General features: G+C 42.2%; 1 long non-coding RNA gene across 2 annotated transcripts in view; it reads left to right on the forward strand.

The window, feature by feature from the left end:
- Window positions 1-907: 907 nt before the first annotated feature.
- LOC112213697 overlaps window positions 908-25,022 on the forward strand; it is a 62,575-nt gene continuing 38,460 nt past the window's right edge. Inside the window, exons 1-3 of one of the 2 annotated variants that reach the window (XR_002947601.2) lie at window positions 908-1,613; window positions 2,564-2,781; window positions 4,402-4,558. This is a non-coding gene — a long non-coding RNA (uncharacterized LOC112213697). Of the gene's footprint in view, window positions 2,782-4,401; window positions 4,559-25,022 lie in introns of both variants that reach the window. The other variant, XR_004462630.1, reaches the window with a different exon arrangement.

The raw sequence follows: 25,022 nt of genomic DNA on the forward strand, positions 1-25,022 counted from the left end.
ACGATGGAAAGAAAGGAGAAAGAGGAAGGAACGAGGAGGTGTAGAGGGACGTACGGGGCATCCGAGCAGAAATCGCACGCGCAGGCGCCATTTCGCAAACATGGCCAGCCATCTTGCGATGCGTAGCGTTCGAACGGCGGAGAAGGGGTTGGAATATAACCGTTCTTGGTATCGAACTGCGCTTCAGTACCTACGGAGACAGAGACAGGCATAGAACGTCCTTTAACACCTCTGCAATCGCTACGCGTTCACCATTTTTTCCCCCTTTCAACCTCTTTTCTCTACTCTTCCTCTTTTATCCCCCTTTTTTCCTTTCTTTATCTCCTAGTTTTACCATTTCGTTAATTTCTCTTCTACGTTCTTTTTACTTCGATTCTTTTCTTTCATCGCTAAAATCCCGTTGAAGTTAACCAAGTATGCGGCCACGCGAGTAATTGATCGCGCCAGTCGCGAGTCGGTGTGAAACTGAAACGATACATCGCGATCTCCGCTCCGACGTCTCGAACAAGGAAACGTAATATATCTGTCGAAAATTTTCAAAGCCACTTTACTCCTCTGTTTCTCTCGGCGAATCTTGCTCAGTCTCTTTCTCTCGTTTCTTTCTATATTCGCCGATCTCTTTGATTAAGTACAAGCTGGTACATCGTGTAATTAAGAGTCGTCGATCGCTTACGTGTGAAATCGAAGGGCTGGCACGTCGAAATTCGCACGAAACAGGCTTCGACGTTGTTTGAAAGCTCCCGAATCGTTGCCTGCTGTCTGATCAACGTGTTTTAACTCGGGGGCCTTTCTTTCAACGAATAGTACGGTGATTTCACGGCGAACCAATGTGGTGATTCGATAGACGATAAAAAGTTTCGTTTCGGAAATAGAAAGTATTGCCGGTTTATAAATTGGAAAAAAAACGGGATTTAGTCGATTTTAATATATGAAAATAGCAATGTACGATGGTATCGTGAGTTTTTCATTTTAAATGATTTTCGAAGTAGCTTTTCGTTCGCGGTTGGTTAGAAATTTCTTGGCGAACGAGTGTGACTGGTCATTTGTTAAAAGCGGCACAAAGCGTGCGCCAAAAACCGGGTCATCCACTTCTCGCGAAAAATCGATACGAAATGGTGGAACGCGATTCCTGGTCTGACCACTGGTTGACTCGTTCCACTTGCCGCGCCGTGGATAGTCATTTTTCAATGGCGAATTTTGTGGTTCGCGTTACACTGGGTCGCTGCGTTAGTTACGTCGCGTTTAAACCGAGTTTGCCAATATCGTGTCATTAGACGATTCCAACGATACGAAATGACGTTGAACGATCAGCAAGAACGAATTTTCGTCGAAGGAAACAAGATGTCTCGTTCGAGATAATCCGATTCTTCGATGAAAAATATTCCTAGAGATCGTATAGATATCACTATCCCTAATTGTTTCCTACGTTTATATTTTTTCACCGCCATATTCTTTACTCTCCAATTTTTTTACCGCGTTGCTATTTCTCTTCTCATCCTTTGTTCGGACGAATTAAAATTCTTTTTATCGTTCTATTTATTGGATACCGTACAACGACGGATGCGAACTCTTCGAACATCGTTCCTCTGGAGCCAATTCGTGGATCTAATCAGGTGCACATGACAGTGAAATAATCGTCGTTAGAAAGCGAGACGTTGTAAGTCGGTCTCGAATAAAATTCCGTCGAAGCCAGCTGTATCTATTTGATCGAGAAGTTCCAATGCGATACGATTCGCGAGCAAGGCGACGTTCTCTACCTGTTGCACGTTGCTTTCATAGGAAATTGCCTTACCGACATATTGAACATTGTCATTCCTGTCTATGGATGGTAATCCTGTGCAGAAACGTGCCACTGTGGGATTACAACGCCTTCTTTTTGTCTTTTTTCATCGTTATCGGCCTCGTACGCGCGATAAAGTCACTCATTCTCATCTGTAAACGCATTTGTTCAGTGTGGTGCAATTTATCAACGTACTCTTCCTTTAGAGCTTATTATTGCGTCTGATATTTCCCCACGTCTGACGGAAGATCGTTTACCGTTCCGTAAATGGTACGCGGAGAATATTTACGAAGCTTTTGCTTTTCCTTTCTTTTAATTTAAAAAAGATCTTGCTACAGGGGGGAAAAACGTAAGGGAGTAGTTCTTGGATATTCGTAGAATTAATTTTCTCGTAGTTCGCTGTAGCAACGATAGGAAAAGTATTTCAATTAAGGGAAAGAAGTCGTAGAAACGATGCACCGCGAAATTGGTTCGTCTTGCTTTATTATTTTGATCGTTTCCAATGAAATCTCGTATTACTCTATTCGACGTTTTAATCCGGAGAGAAAAATTATTCGATCGTTCGAATTAAAATTCCGGAGAGCGATATTAAAGTCGGTAATTTTCGATTTCTTTAAACTCTGGATTACCGAACAGCCGAGAAAGATTCTCACGAGGAAAAGAATAGATGGCTCGTACCATAGCTACACACGTTTCGTTCTGACAAACGTGGATCGCGTCGAGGAAATTAATTCCGCTTCGTAGAAGGATACTAAGTGTCTACCTGTTGCACCACGCTGCCAGACGAAACGGTCTCGATCGTTTTTGGAGAATCGCGGAAGTGAAGGAGAAATACAGAGAAAGAAAGAGGAGGAGAGAACGACAGCACTTGGCGAATGAAAAATTTTACGCGTCTACGCGTACGAAGAAACCTGCTGGTACGTCGTTGCCTTCGCAACTTGTTGCTAGTCGTTCAGAGATCTCTCCACTTCTCGATTCTCGGTGCTGCTTCCTGCACACAGGTAATTTTCCCACTAATTTTCAAACTAGAAAGATACTCGTTTCTCCGAATAGACGTTATGCACGTAAATGCCTGAGAATGAGAACGCTTTTCATAAAAGACGCTGCTTACCTTCAATTTAGAAGTACGTATCGCTGAATTACGTCTCTGCTTGGCTCTAAACGTTTTCTTGGCAATTTTTTATACAGCAGTCGCTTTGATTAAATACCGACTGACTTACGTTCGGAATATTCCCTGTTATTTCTTTCTATAATTTCTTTATAGACTTTTCTATAATCTTCTTCGGTCTGTGCCTTCTACTTGTCTATTCTCAGATCTACGTTTAATTATTCACAAAGCTGTCGTAAGTCTTCTCTCGTTTAGTCGGACCTTCTGTTCTTTGTGGTTTTCGTCCCTTATATACCAGCCCGTGTTTCGACGTTAATTCCTTTTTAATTACAAGTACCGCGACATCTTATCTTACGTTCACGGTTCATCGATATTCCTTTGACATTCGAGGAAAAAAATTCGTTCGGCTATCGTTTCAATCTCTTCGAGTCTGTTTCATTCGGAAAGCTCATCTCCTTTGTCGACGATATTTCGTTTCTCCTAGTTTCTTTTTGCCGCTCGCGATCCTGCAGATCTCTCGGATTATCGATCTCCTTGCTCGATGTCTGAAAGGACAGTGCACGTTTCTAATTCCCAAATGCAACATGCCGATATCGTAGTGCCGTATAAACCTTCTGCGATTCGTTGCTATCTACGCGACAGATTAAAACGGTTGCATTCGTAGTTTTTCTCGTTGAGCGTGAGTTACGTAGCTCGAAGCGTGTTTTAAAAAGTTATAACAAAAATACTCGGCTGCTTTCTGCTCCCCGTTGAATACCGAGAGAAATTAAAAAGAAATTTACGGTTTCCAACGGGATAACTTTCTCAACTTGGAGTCGAGCGATTGACGTTTCACGTAGCATCGAACTATAATCCAGGCTTAAACCGAGTGACCCGAAACTTTTGTCCGCCAGTGCACGTTCTCACGATACTTGACGCCATTTTCCTCTGACGCAACACCGAGCAAAGGTGTTGGTTTGTTGGTTCGTTCGACAAACGCAGGACGCGACAAAATGACGAGAAAGGATGGAAAAATTCGAAATATCCGTCTCGCTGAGTTATGCGCGGACAGTGTAGGGACTCACCTGTTGCGCGTTAATTCGTCGCCAGGGAAGAGGGTCGAAGGGGACCGGTAAAGGGTAGAAAAAAAGACATCGCGGCCGCTCCTTTCGTGCAATATTTAAACAATTCTCTTCGACACGCGCCATACGCGACCTGTTGCGCTGTTAATTTAATGAAAAATTCAGGCTTTCCAGCCAGGCGCCGCCCTGGAATTTCATTGACCGACGTATGTAGGAGGTCTTGAGGAATGTCTCTTGCTTTATTCGCCTCGAACCAAGCCTCCGAGGCACGTGCTGGGGACTTGTCTCGCGAAATGAAGTTGAAATGTTGAAGAGACGCGCATTTAGGTTGATGTATAGCGACGGTTCAGCTTTCACGATGAGTCGCTTCTCGCTTTATGTTTTTTCTCATAAGTTATATATCTAAATATTATATTTAACAGTTGTTACATCGAAACTTTTTTTAATTGTAGGTGCTGTAGTGGGACAAAATTCTCGTCGTTTCCGTGACACCGATCCTTCGACGATCGATCCACTAACGCCAGCATGGTATTTTCAAGATACGTTCCTGTTTCTCTTCGACGATAGAAGCCTCGCCTTTAGAATGATTCTAATTGTATAGCGATTACGGTAAGCGATTTTAACGTACCCATAATGTTCTACGTAACGACGTTGTATCGTTTTATTGTGCCTTCGGAAGGATTCAAAATAAATTCGGTGTATATTAAATACGATTCGTAACAACTTTAACGACCATCGCGATAACCTGAACTATAAAAATTCCTGAACATATAAAAATTCCGCTTTTTGCCTATTTCGCTTCTCGCGAAGAAAATAACGCCGGTGTACCGATTCCGTTAGGGGTTAGGGGTGGCTCTAACCAATTTGAAGCCTGCTCGATTTTATCGGAAGTCAGGTCGGTAGACAGTGCAGCCGAACAACACCGCAGGAATTTAATTCAACGAGCAATTCTTCCATCGACCTCGGCAACCACGAGAATAAAGTTTCGGGAAGAAAAGATCCGCCAGAGGCGTGTTGCTATCGATCGGCGTGTTCGGTGTGCCGTTTTCGGTTGCGTGCCTAATTTCCGGCCGATTTTCTCGCTGTTATTAGATAACGCGAAGATCAATCGCCGAAATTAACCGGTTTAAAGAGCAAAACTACAAAAAACTAAGAATAGAAAATGCCAAAATTCGGGAAGTATGGTCGATTACGTTCGTTCAATGTTAAGGCACAGATAATCGCAATTGGAAGCAATGTTTAATCGCTCGAATCGCATCGACTAATCGTTAAAAGTAGCTTTGAATATTATTACAGACGAAACTGCATAAAAATCATCCGTCATCGATCTTTCGTTTTGAGCTATAGCCGTACAATACTTATTAAAAGTACTAAAATTAAAAAAAATTATAACGTTCGATTCGCGTTAATTATTCTCAAAGATCTGTATGACACGTGTATCAGTGAACGCTCCTTTTTAAGACTCGAGTCGATACGATTTCTGCCTTTTGAGACGTCGTCGTTCGATCCAAAGCATAATTCTGAGTATTTCGCTATGTTTACTCTCGTCGCACAGTCGTTTACTACGCACGATTTACATACGAGTCGCCAGAGCTAGGCGATGACAGGACGCTGAGTCAACGTCGTTTTTCTGTTGCTACCAGCGACGTACGTAATTTCAGGAAGAAAAAGTAGGTCACTCCGTATCTTAGAATCTCAGCTACCGTTTTGCCATGCCGCGTGTCTAAGACGCTGCGCTCGTATCTCGGAAACTAATCGAGTTATCGACTCGAAACAAAATCGAGATTAAAGAGCAAAACTCTGTTTCCTGTGCGACTCTTGACACCTTCCCTGACGGAGTTTCGCGTTAAATTTGGCTGTTTGAAGAAAGTTCCGCTAGCTTTGGTATTTGGTGGATGCCAACTTGGGTATACAAATGTTTCGTCGACGTACACAGATGCTCAAACGAAGCGTTGAAACGAGTAGATCGGAGACGAAAGAAAATTTTCTTTTTCGAAGAAGGAAACTACCTTCCGCGAGTGATCCATTTACCGTTATTCCGAAAAATATATAATCCTCGAATTTTCTTGACACCATCTGTCGAAAGTATCCTTCTCGCGCAGTCTTGTTGCGGACCTAGCATACACCCTTGATATTTATATTTATTACAACTATCCCAAAAGCAAGTTTTGTTGCTCGTTTAAACCATCTTATATAGCATGCCATTATCTACTTGGTCGGGACAGAGATTTAGCCGGTGCAGCGACGGTTTCGCGACTAAGGGTGGCAAACGAAGAGCGATAAAGCTCTATTTACGAGGCTCGCGATAGCAAAGTCCGTTCCGAGTACATCGTATACGAGAAAACGATCAAGGATGCGCGTTAGTCGGCCGCTTAATGGACCGCCATTCTCGAATTCATTAGGCGATTGTCTAATTAAGTTAATCGACTCGAGCTCGTCTTGCCATCGTAAAAGTCGCTTAGCGCGCCTCGACGCTGACGCCAGACGCGTTCTCAGCGCCGAAATTGTTACTTTGCCACGGCCTAATGGCGATAGAAGTTATGACCCGGTTTATTCGATGGCGGATGACCGGGATTATGGCTATCCCATGGATGTTCTATTTCTTATATCTGCGTTGTTATCGATAACGCGGGCCAAGCGTTTTTTTACGTCATACTCTTTCACGAATTTTCGATCGTTCTCGTGGTAACTTAACGTTGGTATGGTAACGTACGATCGAATATTTTCCTTGATCCGTAAAATGTATAACGTTCGTCAAACGTTACAGCCGTTACATTTGCATATACCTAACAAGTAGCTATAAATTACCAGAATACCAGGAATTGGACCAAAAATCCCGCGAAATCACCGATTAAATGGAGAATTCCTCGTTCCTCTTCTCGCAAGAGATACAGCCTCAGCAGTACTAACAAGCGTCGAACGATCGATACAATTATATTCCCCGATCATTGATATCCCTGCAGCAAATGATCCGGTTCGAAACGGGTCATAAATCCGTGGCCTATTAGCCGCCACGTGGTTCACGGATTCGGATTCAAGCGATCGTTCCTAATTATATGTCGCGTTTAATTGACAACCTTTAATTAAAACAGCCGCGAAATCGAGAATCGAACGAACGAAACACGACCCGTTAGGTGAAATTCGTCGAACGATAAAGGAAACGAATGCGAGGAAACGCGCGAGAACATACCTTGGATCGTCCGGCTATCAAACAACCACATAGCTCCAATTTAATTCCACCCGCGAAACGTTTTCTCCAGTTTTCTTTGTCCTTTTTTTCTTCCATATTTTTTTTTATCGTTTCTTCGAAGCAATTTTCCGTTTCTCGTCGTTTCCCTTTGTCCTATCTATTTTTACTGGAAGCTGCGCAATCGGCTCGATTACACGGAGCGTGAGGATGCGGCAGCGATATTTCGTCACGAGGATAATCCCGAAGCTGGTCGAACGTCAGTTTCCATTTGCACGTACGGAATTAGCGAACCGCGTCGGCGAAACGCATCGATCGGCCGGAGAGGATCAGAGTCGCGCTTCGGATAATTTGTCGCGGTTTTCTACCCACCGACAAATGGTGAGATGCGATCTCGTGGCAGAAATAAAAAGCTTTTTGGGAGAAACCACCACCTTTCGACAGGGTTATAGGTTTTTACGGCGTTTTTAAGGCTCGCAGGAGGTTCGATATAGAGAACTGGATATACCGGATATGTGAACGCGTTGAATATGTCTTAAAACATGGTAGACGAAAGGTCAACCGAAACACGAGACCAAACCAGCGTATATTTCGTGCCGTCGTGCAATGAAATTCCTCGCATGATGCGGCTATAGAGCCTCCTGTTAACTATTAGCCTGATGCGCGTGAAATGCCGTTTATACGAAATTTTAATTTTACTTGGTCGTTTAATTTTGCCCTACCGTCCATTATTGTCATTATCGATCGTTAGATTAAAAATACGCAAATAATATTTTCGTATGTGGCTTCTAGGGTCCCTTTAAACATAAAACCACCTTAAATAACTTGATTCGAGTCGATTTTGTCATCGATTTAAGACGGCAGATAATAAGATACATTCGCGACATTCGATGCTTCTCTTTTATCGAGAAACACGAGCGAAAAGCAAATCTCGCTTCCATTTGGCAAAAGATCGAAGTGTATTTTCAATCGTACGCAAAGAACGGATACTCGCGCAACGAGAACCACACGAAATACAGCAACGTACACGCGACTAAACCGCATACGGCTAATTTATTGGACCGTGCCATCGTTCGGTCGACGAAGCACGACGATGAACAGAGACGGAAGTACAGAAACGTAATTATATGCAAATGAAAACTTCTACATACGTAGAATTTTTAATTACGATACTCTGTTGATTCTTGAGCAGGATTATCGTGTAAAAGATGCCCGTCAAAACTGGGTATTATAACAACATTCCACGAGATCGACCAAATTGACGAATATTTCGGACGAATGGAGAGTTCAACCACGATAACGTTTCGCTGAACGTTTTAATTTACTTAACGTTCTTGTTTCTGGCAAATATGATTCTATGTAACGTATAAAAAGCATTCGCTGAAATACTCTAAACGATCCAATAGAAAAGGAAATTGAAATTGCATTCAATTTAAATCGATATAATTTGAGTCATAAGCGAGTCAATAATAATTCTCGAGTTACGGTAGAATTTTTATAATCTTCGAGTATCAGTTAAGCTAACAGTGTTCTAGCTGCACTCGGGTCGATTATAATTTTCGAGCTATAATTAAAGTAACGAAGCATCCTTTGGGAGCACGTTTTAGTTGAAAGTACCAGGCTGTTTATTATGGATATTAAAAGCTGCAGACAAATTGACCGAAAGAAATTTGCCAAATTTATTATCGGAAATATATTCTCATAAAGATTCGGCTGATCGAAATTGTTGGCGTTTCTTTTGGTGGGAAGCGACAAAAAAATATAATCTCGTAGTTCTCTGTAATCGTATCGCGTTATAGATGTTACGACAGAGATTCGTCAGGACCAAGAACGCTGTTTCGACATGGCTAAAGTAGTCTTAAGGACACTTGTACGAGCTTTATTGCAAGTTGCACATTGTTTATCGACGCCCTTTCCTCGGGACATGGCGTACAAAGACTGGCTCTGTCGTGAAAACAAGTCAAGCACGACGCAGGACAGTGTACGTGGCGAATACATCTCGTTACACGCTACACGGTAGCAAGCTGACGTGATTTTTGCTAATCAGCTTGTCTCGGTGTTTACTCGTCGCTCGCAATGCTGAATTTATTCTACGATAGTCTATTCAATCGATTTCTTCGGAAAACTTAAACTCGACGTATATATGTCGATACATGTTTGGTATTATATCGCGCAACAAATCGATAACTATGTACTGTTGCTCGTCGTACCGTAAAAGCCGGCATTAACACATTGGAAACACGATGCATAATTTATCCCAAATTGGGAAAGAAGTTTGGCTACCCGAAGATTAATTAGCAGGGAACGCAACAGCGGACGCAAACGGCCAGAGAAATAACGATGATAATAGTTGATTTGTAATTCCCGATAGTATTGATTCAGATAATAGACGAAGCTACTCAAACGTCAATTTCCATTTGCCTGGTTAGAATTAGCCACGTTTCGTGGAACCGCGTGAAACGCATCAATCGGCAAACGAACGAAACGCATCGAACCATTCCTCTCTCTCTCTCCCCTCCCTCTTTCTCCACCCACTCGAATGTGCTTTTTCGCGTGGGAATAACGGGGATTTATTTATACGTTGTGCACGGAAATTGCTATACATGATACGATGCCATAGATTATATCGAGCGTAACGGACGTCGCCCAATAAATCATTATTGCCAGGGCCAATTATGATAATTACAACGGTTGAACGTCGATAATGTCGTTACGATGACCAGCCATGTATTAACGCTCGACTCGACTCGCCAACACACACTCAACCATGTTTTCTTTTTTTTATTAAATCGTTTTTAATCATCTTGATTGGGGTCGAGTCGTTGGCGTTGCGCAACGTCGGCTTTATTTCGTTGGTTTGCAAGATCGTCCGATTATGGCCAGGGATGGGATCGAGCTCGATACGTAGGCGAGACTGGGAAACCAGATGAAACGAGTAACTGAAATTGCTTATTAAGATGGTTTTAAATCTTTGGAGAATGTACTTGCAATACGTACGAATATAAAAGAAGAAACGAGCGTAATATGTGACAGAATGGATGCGGAATACGCGTATAAATTACGATGCATTCTCCTTTAGTTTTGTCCTCCGTTCCAGTACACTGGCATAGAGATCGCATCAAAATAAAAGATGCGAGTGTAAATATCGCGAAAAACGCGGGGAAAATCCGGCACGTGACCTGAATATCAGACGGTTCGGTGTTACATTCAACGTGTGAGGTAAACGGTGAAATATAACGTCAGATAAGCGCGAAAAATAATGTCACGCTGATGCAACATCAAGCTGTAACGCGAAGGGTTGGGTAAAGATCGTGAGAGAAAAAAGGTTTTCCGATGCTCCGCGTTTGCGTTTTACCTGGTAGTGTACGGGTAGATTGAAAAAAAAGGGAGAAGAGAAAAGATACGAGGCGAAGTAAAAACAAAACGCGACGATGATAGCGGCGGTACGATACGAAAGATAGAACAGCTGGTGAAAAGTTTTCTCGGCCGATAGAAAAAGAGATGTGCGGACAGGAAAGCACCGAATTCGGGTCAATGGGAAACGGGATAGGGGAAACTGGAACGTTTTTGCTCCTCTTTGAAGTTTCCACGAGACTCCTAATCTCTTTTTTTTCTTTCTTCTTTGTTCTGTCGTTTTTTATTACGCGTTTTACAGTTTCATGCGACGCATGATCTGTCTTTTTCCTTGAAGCTCTAATTTTAAATGTTTCGTCTAAGATCGTTCAATTATGGCGGACGAACGTCACGTTATCCGAGGTGAAATCTGATTCGCGATAAAATTTTGCTACCACGATGCATGGAAGAAGCCGTTCTGGATAAAAAATATACGATTATCGTATTAAAAGGTTATCGCTGTTCGATTCGAAATTCCTCGACGAAGCCAGAAATCTCTCTCTCTCTCTCTCTCTTTGTTTCTTCGTCTAGAATCAATGTTGTATCGCGTTACGCGAATTCGATGCCAAAGTGAAGGAAAATACATTTAATGGCTTGCTGGCTTTTTTAGGTCACTTTCGTGCCACCTCTCTCCATCGCCGCCAATTTCTCCGTTACGTTTTTCTACCTGGTTGCCTTTTAAAAAGCGGACCGGCGCGGCGGTAGGATTCTCCCGGTAAAAAACAATGTCTTGTTACGGAAATTCATCACCGGCAATTAATCGTAAATGTCGTGCTTGGCACCTGGTAGGCCGCATACGTATATCGTGTAGTTTGGTTATTTCAAACCGTCTACTTTCTTCCTCGAAGAGTTCCTTGAAAAAACTATTTTTTAAAAAAAGATTTCCGCACCAAGAAAGAAAAATGGAAGAAAGAGGAATAGGAAAGACCGCGGCACCCGCAGAAATTACTTGTCGGCGTCCCCGGTGACTCGATAAAAGTCAATCCGTCGCATAAAGCGGCTAAATAACATCCCTTCGATCGTATTTGAAATCGCGTAACAGGGGATGAAAAGCCGTGACGTGCAGAAGGGTGCAGTCACCCTGCTCCATCGCCCTTATTCGTCTCCCTCTCTCGCATTTGAATCGAGTTAAACCTTAATCAGGCGTAAATGCCGGCACAAACGTAACTTTTAACAGGCCAATAAAGAGGAGGAAATGGAAATCGTGGACCAGCTTGTGTCTTGCGCTCGCGCAAAGCTCATCGAGATAATAAAGCGCGTGAACGCATTCTGCAGAACGTTTTAAAGGCAACGTGCAAAGAGAGAGAGAGAGAGAGAGAGAGAGAGAGAGAGAAGAGAGAAAGAGGAGGAGGAGGAAGGTTTATCGTGTCTGAGCCACGAATCGCGTGGTCGGTGACGCGAACGAATTTATCGATGCTATACGTCGATTAGAATTGTGCGAATTCGGTGAACCGCGATTCTCTTTTGCTTTTTTCCGAAAATCCTTCGCCTCTACGTTTCGTCGAGCTTTTTACAGGAACAACGGCATCGCTGATCGCTCGACCGAGGAATCGAGCGAAGGCCAATTCGCATTCAACCATCGCGTTGCGCTGTTGCGACTACATTCCTCTCGATTCTCGATTATTCTGGTATCTTGGTTCGATGCTGATAAACTCGGCCGTTTCCTCGATTCCCTCTTGTCGTTCACTCGATCACTCTATTACGGTAGTTTTCGCTGTTTTCAATTTTATGCCGCAATTTCAACCGTTAAATAACAATCGTTAGCACGATTGCATATGTCGACGCGTGAGATTGTTACAAATTACATCGGCCGATCGTTTCTTGTTATAATTCTTGCTGTTGCTAGCAGTGCAAAAGACAAATTTCGTTAGAACGGGTGACTGGCAGATCGAAACGTCGAACGATTGACTATTTGACAGAGGGTGGCCGATCGAAACGTTGAACGATTGACTGTTTGACAGAGGGTGGCCGATCGATTTTTCGGCGTCGCCGCTTTCGAAGCGTGGAACGCCGACAGGGAGTCGGAACGTACCGATGAATATCGGATGGAATGCTGCGAGCCTCAAATATTCGGTTTCGGTTATGATTTAGAGCTGTTTGCTGATTGATTTTTATTTTTCTTGGAATGCTCGCGCGCAATACCCGCGGCATTTCGCGTACGTCGATATTAAAAACAGATACGCGTGAAATTGCTATGGGGGTGCGGGTTATTGATAGCTCGCAGCAGCTGCGGCGAGTTCACAATTATACTCGATACGCTGGATATTTCCTGGTGCTAACCAGCGTGTACGCGATATGTTCGTATAATTAGTGGGCGAAAATTTATTCGAACGAAAAAATACGAAAGAGCGAAATTTCGAAGGGACAAACTTTTGATCCTTTTAATCGTGCAAATCGCTATTTTCGTCCTACGTTTCTATTTTCGTTTAAAACAGATTCCCGAATCGTGACGAATCTCGCACGTACAAATACAATTTCCAATTGCATCAATCTCTGGCGCACATTCTCATCTATGGAACCAATTCGTTCGTCGTTTCATGAAACACAGGCTGTTCTCCGTTTTGCCAGAGTGGCGAAATATATTTTTCTCGGCGGCGTTGTCTCGGCCGTTTCCTCATTTAATGAAACTCGAAGTTGTGGCGGCAGAGACGCAGCCACCCGGAAAACTTTATCGGGTCATGAAGTGTGACTGGTAAATGAAACGAAATAGAAAAGACGAATCGGAGCTGGCTTGGCGGATATACGTGGCTGGCAGCGAATACACGCGAGATAAGAAAAAACTTGGAAGTGAAATATAAGTTTCGACAGAAAGAGATACGATAGGGGAATGGGAAGGATGGTCGGGCAGGCAAAAGCGAGCTGGTATTACCAGAAATTCCGGAATATAGGCGGCAGGGTAGCGAAGGAACGAGAAAAACAGAAGGCTATACAGACAGATAGTACATTTTTTATTTGGAGTTGAAGCCACGCCGAATAGAACCGATGGGCCGTGGATTCGAACGATAGTTGATTGCAGCTTGCGAATCGGCATGAAAATAAATCACAGGCTCTCTGTCGCGAAAGAGATTCCTTCGAGGTCATGCTCTCGAGCTCGACGCGTTTTCCTTATCTTCTTTCTCAAGTGGGTCGAGTTGGTCGTGAGGATCCAGTCGAGCTAAGGTTCGAAGATATTGCTGGAAAACTTGGAACATGTAACTTTTGTAATCATGGTACAAGCAGAATTACGATATACGCTTTTCCTGGCTCGTACTTTTCAAACTTTGTAAAACAAATACAGCTAGAAGGCAAGATATTTTAAACAATCCTAAATTTTCGCGCTTCTGCTTACACAAGCTCTACGCAAACAGTACAGTATGACAGTTTACGCGAATACAGGTATCGAAGATGTCCGTGAGCCGTTGACGTTACGGATGTCTGGACTCTGATCGAGGCACCAGCTTGTACACTGTTAAACACGGGGTCATTCGCGAACATCATCGTCGAGTCGCGCGTATATAAATTTATCCAAGCGCCAAGGATATTTGATAGCTGAGATAACATCCACTGTGCGGCCAACTCCGATGTAATTAACTTCATTTTGCGTCGTGTATAAATAATTAATCGTTATTAAACGTTACCACGTACATTAAATGCATCGAAAGCAATTTACGCGGGTGTTGCTATTCCGAGTGGACGAGTTAAGTAAAAAAGTTCGTCATACCGTTATCATTACCAAATATACCAAAATGGTTTCCTCTTGGCTACAAAATTTCGCTATAGCCATCATAAAACACTTGCCGCACGATCTCCTCGGCCAAAGTATAGGAGAAGCGGTAACCCGGTTGCGCGGTTTCCAGAACTATAATTCTCAGCCGTCCGTTCTAATACTCTTTGTAGCCACGGCACAAAGGTGGCGGCGTTCGCCGCTTAAAACTTTCATCCGGCAGGGGTCTGCAAGTCTGTAACTTAGATTTGAAGGTGGGAAACGAGGTTGGACGAGGACTTGCAGCGGCTTGCGGTGCCCCGTGCTCGAGGTCGCTCCTCTTTAATTCGGCCACGCAATCATCCCACTCGTCTGTGAAGTAGTTTCGTCCATGTTTTTGCGAGTAATCGGCCGAACCCTCGGGTCGACGTTGCACGTCATTGGGATACTCGCGGCAGCCTGTTTTGCCCTCGAATCTTCCTTCCAGAAGCGCAGCTTTTCTCCCTCGCGCGCTAGAAAAAGGCCGAGGAAGAGAACTTCCATCAAAGGTCGCAACTACCGGTCTTGGTATCGGACAGGATTTCTCTAACTTGGAATTTTCTACCGTTAGCAAAATAAATTAGCTCGACAGAGACCACCGGAGACAACGAAACTCGGTGGTTTTTACATTGGACAATATTAATCGTCTCGTTGGTGATTCGTTCGATAGAGTTATTGATTCGTAGATGGACAAGACGTCAAGATGTACGTTCCGTGACAGAAGGGTAGCGTGACCTCAAATACTAATATCTCTTATACGCACGTCCGTCCGTAAGCGTCAAAACGCGAACTGGGTCAAAACCCTGTAATCGTTTTTTCGCTTTTCGAAATTTCTTCGTCAAATTCGAAAGCGGACTTGCGCGAAAGAAACAAATCTGGCGATCACTCCGCAGCGTTTCTCGGCTGTCCTCGAAGAAGTTGGCTGGCTCTCTTTGGCCGATCGATCTTCATCGAATCGCGGCCAACCCTCGACGCGTCGCCAGGCGTCTCGGGAAAACGTCGGTGCGGCGAGAAAACGCTGGCAAAAACGAAGGCACGCTTTAATTTGAGACAACGTGTCGCGCTCTCGTGCCTCTCGAGTGGTCTCGCGTCTTTGCCAGTACTGTCCGAAGAGAGCCGTCTCGGCGGCGGCCACTTGTCCGACGAAAGTCTGTCTCTTTCTACTGGCAGTCGTGCGTTCCTCGCGATCAACGCGGTATCGACGAGCAATTCCGTCGTTTACGTTTATCGACAGTTTCGCTGCTCATACTAGTCGCAGTGAATGTGATCGAAGCGATTACTTTTGTAGAAACTATATTTCGAAAGTTATCAGACAAGTAGAAATCACGTTTCAATTGTACGCGATCGTCCTCGAATCTTTAATTTGCTACGTATGCTTTTTCGCACCGTTAACGCTGAAAATAATTTTGTCTGAGCGAGCATCGTCCTTGAAACTAGACGTGCTTGAAACGCTGGCAGTCGTTTATCCGACGCAACCATAGCTTTCTCCACTCGGGCTAACTCGGACAGTCGAGTGCGTGAACTTCTATTCAAATATTATACGCTTACAATTTCGTTGATAAAAAAGCAATCTAACGTTAATATTTTATATTCTTATATTTATTTGAATATCTTATATTTATATCAGTAGCTGCTATCGAAAGCTTTCTTCGAGGAAATAAAAGTCAAATGGGTTTCGGAGGCTCGAAACTCGGTTCTAACTTTTCGCCACTCGAAAGCATCGTTTATATTCTCCCGAATTCCATGAAAATCCCTTAATTCTGCAATTTCGAGGAAATTACGATATTTTGTCCGAAAGTCATACCCCGGTATTCCCATTCGAATTCTTCCGGTTGAATTCGAAAACGTTGGGAAGTTGTTGGCATTAGCGAGCAATCGATAGGCGAAGAGGGGTTAATTCATCGCGACGGAAACTCGGCTGTCGAGTTGAAAACCGGTGCGAATGAAATGCAAATCGTCTCGAAAAAATGTCGGACAACGGCAGGTTGTCTTAATTATTTATTTATACGGGTGGCCGGAGCGTCGCGTCGGAGGAAATGTTCCATTAAAGCAGACACGCCTAGGCGTTATTCGACAGGGTCGAGCAAGCCTCGAACTCAATTCACTCGGAATTCAAATTACGGCGTGCACCGTCGGAGCCCGGCTTCCTTCTCTTCCGTTACGTCGTTCCCAACCCTCGCCCCTTCTTCTGGCACCCCCTTTATTTTCCTTCGCCCGGTGCTTCCACCGTCGTGTACGAAGGAATGCGTCGCAGACGATGCGCTCATGCGGTTGAAAACGAGCAGACGGTACCTTACGAACTTGTCGCTGAAATAGGCTGATCGAGGGGGACCTTGGTTCCTCTCGAGGATCTTGCCAGGCTTACGATCATCTACAACTAAAATTTTCTTTCTTCCTACGAGAAAAAAGTTGTACGACGGACTTTCTCTTTAATCGGTTGTATTTTTCGTTGGAAGATCCAGCAGGATGAACGAACAAACTTTTCCACGTTAGACTGAAATAAAATACTCGAGTCGCGCGTGAACCAAAAAGAAGCGATTTGATACTTTAATCGGCGCGTTTTTAAATAAAATGCTCGCGTCGGCTTACACGTTCGAGTGGACGCGAGATACCGTTCGATGTTTTTCGTCCAAACACAAGTCACGATTTCCTTGTTCATCCTTCCAATAACTTTAGCCGTGCTCTTTTATATCGAAGCTCAGTCGCGCCGCGGAGCATAGCCCGTAACCGGCGAAGCGAATGCTATTGCGGCAAGCGATAAAGTTGATGGAATCGATGTTTATTTGGACAATGGTAAATGCGCGTTTCTTCCGGTGGCCGCGAGAATAACGGATATCTCGAATACACGCAGATGTTTTTGCTATCGAAATACTTTCTTTCAACCATTCGGGCCATATTTATATATACTATATAGCAGAAATCCATTTGTTTGAACGAAATTTTAGTTAATGCCCGATTAACTGAACTTCTGCCGCTCGAATTCATCTATCCGAACTTCGTCTCCTATTATACGAACGAAAAATAGAGTGGAGGGATAATTGGCGAGCTCCTACAATACGAACTGCAATTATGCGAACTGTTTGTCCTCCGAACAAGTTCGTATAAACGGAGGTTTATTGTATCTATCGTACTATGTTACATCGATGAAATAAAAATTCAGTTTTGTCTCAGACATCGATCGTAACGAAGGACAATCGGATCCAGCGAAAACATCTAACATCCGGCTCGTTTCTCTTCGCAAACTTCTGGCTGAGAGCAACGTTCGAATAAGAGGAGGCGTCACGGTTAGAAGTAAGATCGGCGAGCGAAATGACTTTATCGAAAACTGCGCGCGACGTTTACTATGCTCGCGATAAAGTTTTAATCGGTAACGATAATTTATGGGCCGGGCAAGTCGGCTAGCCGAAAGAAGATCGGAAAGGGAGCGTGTTCATCGAGAAATTCGAGCGTCGATAATTCACAAGCGGAGTTGGAGTTTACGAGAAGTCGTCCATTAATCGCGAGAGTGCTTTTAATGTAAAGTGGGCAAAGTCGTAAAGCTCGGGCTAGATCCCATTCCTGTCGTTTCATACGTAGATCATAGAGGTTTCCTTCCTTTTACGATCCCTTGACCATCATGGACCACTGATCGGTTCTCTATCTCTGGAGCATGTCAGAAAATCGCCTTTAACCGCTCTAATGTATGTTTTCGCGACCCCTTCGCTTCTTTGCCACCGACCACTTTGACTTTTCTCCTCTCGTTCAAACTACTCGTCGTTACGTCAAATATCTTTCATCGTTTTACAGTACGTAACGTTTATTGTAATTTAAATCGGAGGAGCGTGTGCTTCAGTTCCATTAAGAAGCAAACTGTAGAACAGGCTTGCCAATTTTTTGCCCGGAAGCGTAGTTCGCCGGGAAATCTCGATAAGTAGATCAATTCGGGGGAAATTGAGAGAAGCCGGAAACTAAGACGCCGACGGAGAAGAGTTATAATCGGCAAGGAATTTCGACATCGTGCATTTAGTTTATCATGCCTGTGTAACTAAAGCGTTCCAGTTTGTCCCTACTAACGACTTACGGACCCGCAAAAAGCGAGCCAACAGGTTTAGTTGCATAGTTACAGTATCTAATTAGTTTAATTACAGAGAGTTTATTACGGAGTACAGCCAGAAGAATGTTTATCGTAAAATATTTAGTTTCGAATCGTTGTTAACGTAAACGTGTCAAAAATTTCGTAACTTTAAAACAATCCATACATATTTGTAACATTTATAGAACGTTCTAAACTGTGGCCGATAAAAATATCGTGCCTCGTCGATGTTTCATAAATACCATTAATGCCTCTTCTCTTAAGACGATTTAAAAATAATCATCGCCGTAACAAATCGTTATAAATTGGTTTGCATAGTTCCACTTACTTTCCTCCTCTCTCCTCGAATTTTGACGTAGAAATATTCTGTTGCAATTACTGGAATAACCGAGACACGAAGGAACGCATCGACTAATCGATAAATTCTACCAAGATATTGCCAGTATTCTGTTGCAATTACCGTGGTTTACGTAATCTCTAAAAGAATATTATGCGAGCATTGATCAGATCTCGGGGATTTTGTAGCGATACGGTAGTATCGAATCGACTTAATTAAACATAAAACGCTCCTCGAAACGTACATCGAGTATTCAAATTGATCCCACTGTATATTATTTACTTTGGACGTTGCTGCGTACCGAGTACTCGATTATTCAAGCGAGGTTTTTCGATTAGCAATTAGCGTCCCGACAGAAATTTTCTATCCAATCGAAATTATTTATTATTAGTTTCTGATAAATTATTCGTTAATTGTCGAGTTACGATCAGTTGGTACGAAAAGAGTATTGATTGAAAGTGGAAATTATTATCGTTAACACATTTTAAAGAATTTTATAAACGACTTCAAAGTCGAATACATGCGATTTATGTAAATGCGTCTCTCACGTTTGACCGTGGCGTATCCGATATTTCGAATAAACTTTGGAAATATACAGAAAAATCGATCGAGAAGCACGCGACAATATTTGATATGTGTTTACGCAAAATTCCGTGCAAATATTGAACGTAGTATGCATGTTATATAAATTCTGCTACTAGCACGCGATATTCTAAATATTTATCGAAGTTGTTCGACAAATTCACGCGCAGCTTGTCTATTCTGTAAAATTATTATCGCGATCTATCAACTTTAACTCGATCTCGATAAGGAATTATAGTTTAAACGGTCTGTCCTAAAAATATTGTGCTTTTTTTTAATAAATTCCGCTCCAGTTGTACAAACATTACTCGACATCGAAATACGATTTGCATTATTTATTTTATCTCTATAAATTCTATTTTAAAGGCGCGTCGTCTTCCAGCGAAATAATCTAAAACATCGTAACACGAATATTTATATCGAAAATCACCCTTTAATTAATCCGTTCTACTTACTTATGGTGTTAATATACCATGAACTTAGACACGGTATGTAGCAGAACTTACATCTTATCGTTAGACAAGAGCTGACGCAATGCTCGTTCACCTTTGTACTAAATATGTACGCAGGCACTATACAGGCATACATGACACGCGTACGTGTACATAGTTGCATGAATATGCAACGCCGAAATGCGTGTAATGTTCAGCCATCGTAGCTAATGTACGCATTATAGTTGACGCGCATATAGACCTTACGACAGTCACACTACAGATACACAAACCGCTATGTAAACTTTTTAGTAGTTGACGGTAACGCGAAATTTGCGTTTTCGTCGCAAAAAGCGGGCAGAAATCGTTATTTCTTCGTCGATAAGCTTACTCGAAACCCGATAAACTAGAATCTCTGCTAAACTCTTGGTAAATTAAGCTCGTGTAAGCAATATTCTCTACCAAAGTTATCGATCTTAAAACCTATATTGGTTTTTCACTTTTTATCTTTCTTGACGGGTATCGTAAGACTTCGGTGTAAACACTTTTTAAAAATATCCTCCGTACGACGTATTATCAGACATATATTTGAAAATTTTCTTACTGAAATTAATATTTTTACTTGCGTTATAGACTCCTTCTACTTCAATCTTAAACGATATCTCAAAACGAGTGTGAAACGTCGATATTTCGTTAAATGGAAATACAACTTGGTTCTGTTTCTACCCGGTCGAAATACCGTATTATTGTTGATAACGCTCGTGCATTATTTATCTACCTCTACGAAGGAAAGCGTAACCAGAAGATATCGTTTCCATAAACCTCATTACGTACTTATTTCATTATCCACATTGTTACCGTAAGAGATTTCAATTTCTCGTTTGAATTACGATTACACGAAATTGCGAACTTTGCGATCCGTAATCACACTCATATTAATTACCGACTGGAATGAATCGCGGATTTGCACGTTCGTTCGTTAAATATGGCGAATAAACGTTTCGCTGCTATTTTCTTTCCGATATTTGTCTACCGCATAAATTACGCGACGTACAAATTTCGCATCGTATATGTACGTAAAGGTATGTATGTCGTGTAGGTATGTAAATTATTAGGTTCAATATGATATTTTCACGCTGTTACGAATCTTTTTCTTGGATAAAAAATATTAGCGAAACTTACTGTTTTCACTTTCTATTACATAGTACGTATAACCGACCCCCCGGCCTTACTTTCCAACACCTTTCTTCTTTGTCTCTGTACATTCTCTTGTTATTCCTATATCGCTTTCTCAGCTCGCTCGCGTACTCTCTATCTTTACATCACTACGTTGATATTACGCTACTAAATTATCTTTGCCATGTGTGTAACACGCATATACGTCTCATTAAAAAGCTACGAGCTCGTTTCGTTAGAAAGTACTTGCAGACTATGGAATTTCTCTGTCCGACAGCCTCATAATTAATTACGAAGATTAAACTCTATATCGCGGAAACTTCAGAATCCTGTCGTTTCCTATTTATTTACGAGCCGTGTCTCTAATTAACAGTTCGCTTAAATTCGCGACAAAGCGTGTCTTTGCTTAACGCGTGTCAATCATAAATTACACGCGAGTACACAAGTTGTATGCTCGTTTCGACAATGTCGAGCAGTAATTATTTCTGAAACTTTCCCAAGTGTATCCTTCGCCTGCGACATGCACGTGCGTACTTATACTCTAGTACACGAAAGTTTCCTTTATACATCGACGGCCACCAATGCCGAAATTTTATTCAAAATAGATATTCCTCTGTTCCAGTACCTTTAAAGTTTTGCCAATCGTTCGAAACGACAATTAATTAACAATTCCGAAACTCGTTGAAGCGCGTTCTCTACCTGAAATGCTTATACACAGACGACACACTGTGTATCCCGATACAGATTTTTGCGTACGAAAGGATGTTAACGCGGACACGCGTATATCGCCAGAAACCGAATATAGACCGCTGGCTGATCGGTTTGCATGCAAATGTACGGGGGATCGTAAGACGATCGAGCGATAATTAATCGCGCAGAGTGTGCACGAACGTGACGCGTTCACGTTGTTACACGCGTTCAGTTGTGATTGAAAGCCTAGAACGGAAACGATAATTGCAAACATGATCGTTGAATCGCGACCAGAGGCTCGCGAGACTATCGGCAAGTTCGTTATTAATTGTAAATTAATAATCGTGTACGGTCGTCGTTAAATCGGGCCTCAACATTTTGGAGTATTTATTTCTGAATAGCTTGATATTACGGCTAATTGTAAATTGCCCGAACACACACATTATACAGTACATAATTAATAACTGTAATTGAGGACACTCGAAGATACGCAGAACAATTTGTCAAATTTACTTAGCAACGAGTGTACCGTATTTATGTGTATGGCAGTGATGCGTATTGATGCATTGCAAGTTAAGGGTTGATCGATCTATCTGCAGCTGCATAACAGCCAGCAGAGATAATTAATGGTTTGCGTGTGTTTACGCGCGCGCGCACGTGCACGTATCACGTGATACAGAATTTCGTTTACTTTGGAAACCGTGCGAACCAGTGACAATAAATATTCGTATAGGAGCGTCGATCGTCGATTGATTTTCCTTCTCGATTTAAAATAAGGATGTCTTAAAGATGTTTCTCTTGTTTTCTACTGTCGTAGCTTTAAACGAGTTTCAATTTTTCTACTTTAATTTTCCTCGCACAGAACTTGTTCACGACTCTTCATCGACACTTCGCGTGCGCCTATGTAGTTCGATAAAAGCAATCGAAAATACGTGGTGGTGCAATTTTCGAGATTCTCGATTTTATAAAATCACGGATGATTTCACACGGCTATCGTCAAATACAATTTTCGTACGGAGACACGGATCACGCGTATTTTCATGCATCATAGTGGAATAACGCAGGTAAGTGTATCGTGGGCTAAGGGCCGGCCATGTAGGTACAGGTGCACGAGAGTGTAACGCTATGAGGCATAATTAATCGTCGCTACGAACTGCGTGCGCGTATACGCATTCGATATCAGTCGAAATTTTATTAATAATTAATTAATCGTACGATGGCCGCCATATTTCGCCACACTGGCGGCGTTCCCCACAGAGACGGCAATTCCTTCCCAAATTGAAAATCAGAATTCTTTGTACAAATTTATTTTTACGCCTACCATAAACTTGTTACTGAAATATCTCGATGCCTGTAATAAATAAAAGTGAAATACGCGTTCGAATGGACGACGAATGCGACGAAATTCGAAGATGGTGTTAATAAAAATCAGGTTGCTACTCGCTTGCTTCAGTTCGCGTAGCTTGGATAGCTTAACTTGGTCTTTGTATTTATGGATGTCTTTTTTTTATATATAGAGTTTACCCCCTCTGGATTTATTTTTAATATCGTTTCATCGACACCTTCATCTCGTATATCCTTCTTTTTCCATCGAGCTTTTACAAGAGTATCACCAAGGATGATAATTTCTTCTTCGTAAAAGAATAACTTACAAGTAAGGGCAGAATCAACGTTTAATCCTAAGGAATTTAACTTTCATTTGTATTACTTATTACGAATCATATTAAATCGATTAATTAATTATTTAGTTGATTATTCTCTATAACGTTACACTCGCGTAATTATGGAACGCCGTAAAATAGTCGCGAGGTTATCAATTGTTCGTGTTCGTCAATATACGGGCGTGCACGTGCGTGTTACACGTGATGCTGCTACGCGGAATAATCGTGATCATCCCTGTCGTCGCGTGACACGTTACTTTCCTCGGTGCTCGTTCATAATTAACAATGGATTTGCGTTGATTCGATGATAAAATCCCGAGACTGGTTTCTACCCTGCCGAACGGACGTATCTAATAACGAAACGTACGTATGCTTTCTACGACGGAAAAAACAACGCGGAAACAATTGTTCGACGTGCTAACGTTCGATAGGGATGAAAATGGTATAAGCTCGAAAACATTTTATGGACGAAAATTTTCGCGTAGTCTGCAATTCTAAAAACGCGAAACGGAGATTCACTTTTGTTTCGTCGAGGATTAAAGATAATATTTTTTTACGGTTCCCTTCGAAATCGTTCACCGTGTATCGTAATACCGATGCGTTAATGGCAACGGTACTGTAATAATTAGACATTATCAGCGTTAGCAATTATTACCGCGATGGCCGATTCGACCTGCTTTCCGTGTCGTAATTTTCTTCGAAATTAAAGTAAATTGTTTAAACGAGGAGAGAGGCGCAGCCCGCGCTTTTATACGCCTAATGTAATGAGATCCTGCGCGGTCTCCTGGTATAAAGTCCGCCTCGTAATTCCGCGAAAAAACAGGATATTTTCATTTTACGCGAGCTTAGGGGCATGCGTATCATCAAAGAGAAATAAATCTCCCAGAATTTTCGGGGATTACGTTCGCAGTTTTTACTATGTTTCGCTACGTTTTACGACGTTTCTATTAATTTGTTTAATAATCGCGGTTCGACGTTGATAAATTCCGAGCTTGAGAGATTTGACGTTTTTCAGAAATTTTACAGATTAAAATCTCTTGTTACGTGGTATTAAAATTACTAACCAAATTAATGAGATGTGGATATAAATCTAATCTTGGAAAATTCGTACGAAATCGTAGCATAGCCGGATTATTCGATAAAACGAATAGAATTAGAATCTCCCTAGTATTCGATAACGTACGAAATTAAAAATTCTCTAAATTGCCAATCAGAATTGGTAATTGTAAAAATTGGGGATTAATAATCATGGGTATACACGCTGCAAGAGCTTACTCGAACGTATTTGATCCTCGTAATTCAAATAGGCAGACATAGCGTGTTTGATCATTTTCATGTAGTCATCTCGCAGATAATTTTTGCTACGCTTTACGGAAACATTTTTAGCAATATAATTGCACGATACGCATTCGCGTGTGCATAATGATCACAAGGTAAGATTAGTGCTGTAATTTCAAGGAAAGTGGGACAATATTTCTTCGGAATAGCGAGTACGGGGGCGTGTCATGTATACGTACGTGGACGTGCAATCTTCGTGTAATTTCGCAAATTAGCAAGATACTCGATGAAGAACCGCAAACTGCTTTGCCAACCTGCGGACAGACACCTCGACACCTGAATACGATCTCGTTGCTGCGAATGCGATCGAGCGTTAATTCGATGCTTCTCAATTCCGAGATAAGAACGAAATAAAGTAACGATAAATAAAAGGGGCAGCAATACCGTAAGGTGTAATAAATATTCGCGATGATAACGTGCGTTTCGTTCCATCAGAATTTCTTAAAAAAATCTTCATCCAGTTAAAATACGAAACTTCGTACGTT

Source organism: Bombus impatiens, unplaced genomic scaffold (genome assembly GCF_000188095.3).
Source record: "Bombus impatiens unplaced genomic scaffold, BIMP_2.2 scf_1055, whole genome shotgun sequence".
In the NCBI taxonomy this organism is placed as follows: Eukaryota; Metazoa; Arthropoda; class Insecta; order Hymenoptera; family Apidae; genus Bombus; species Bombus impatiens.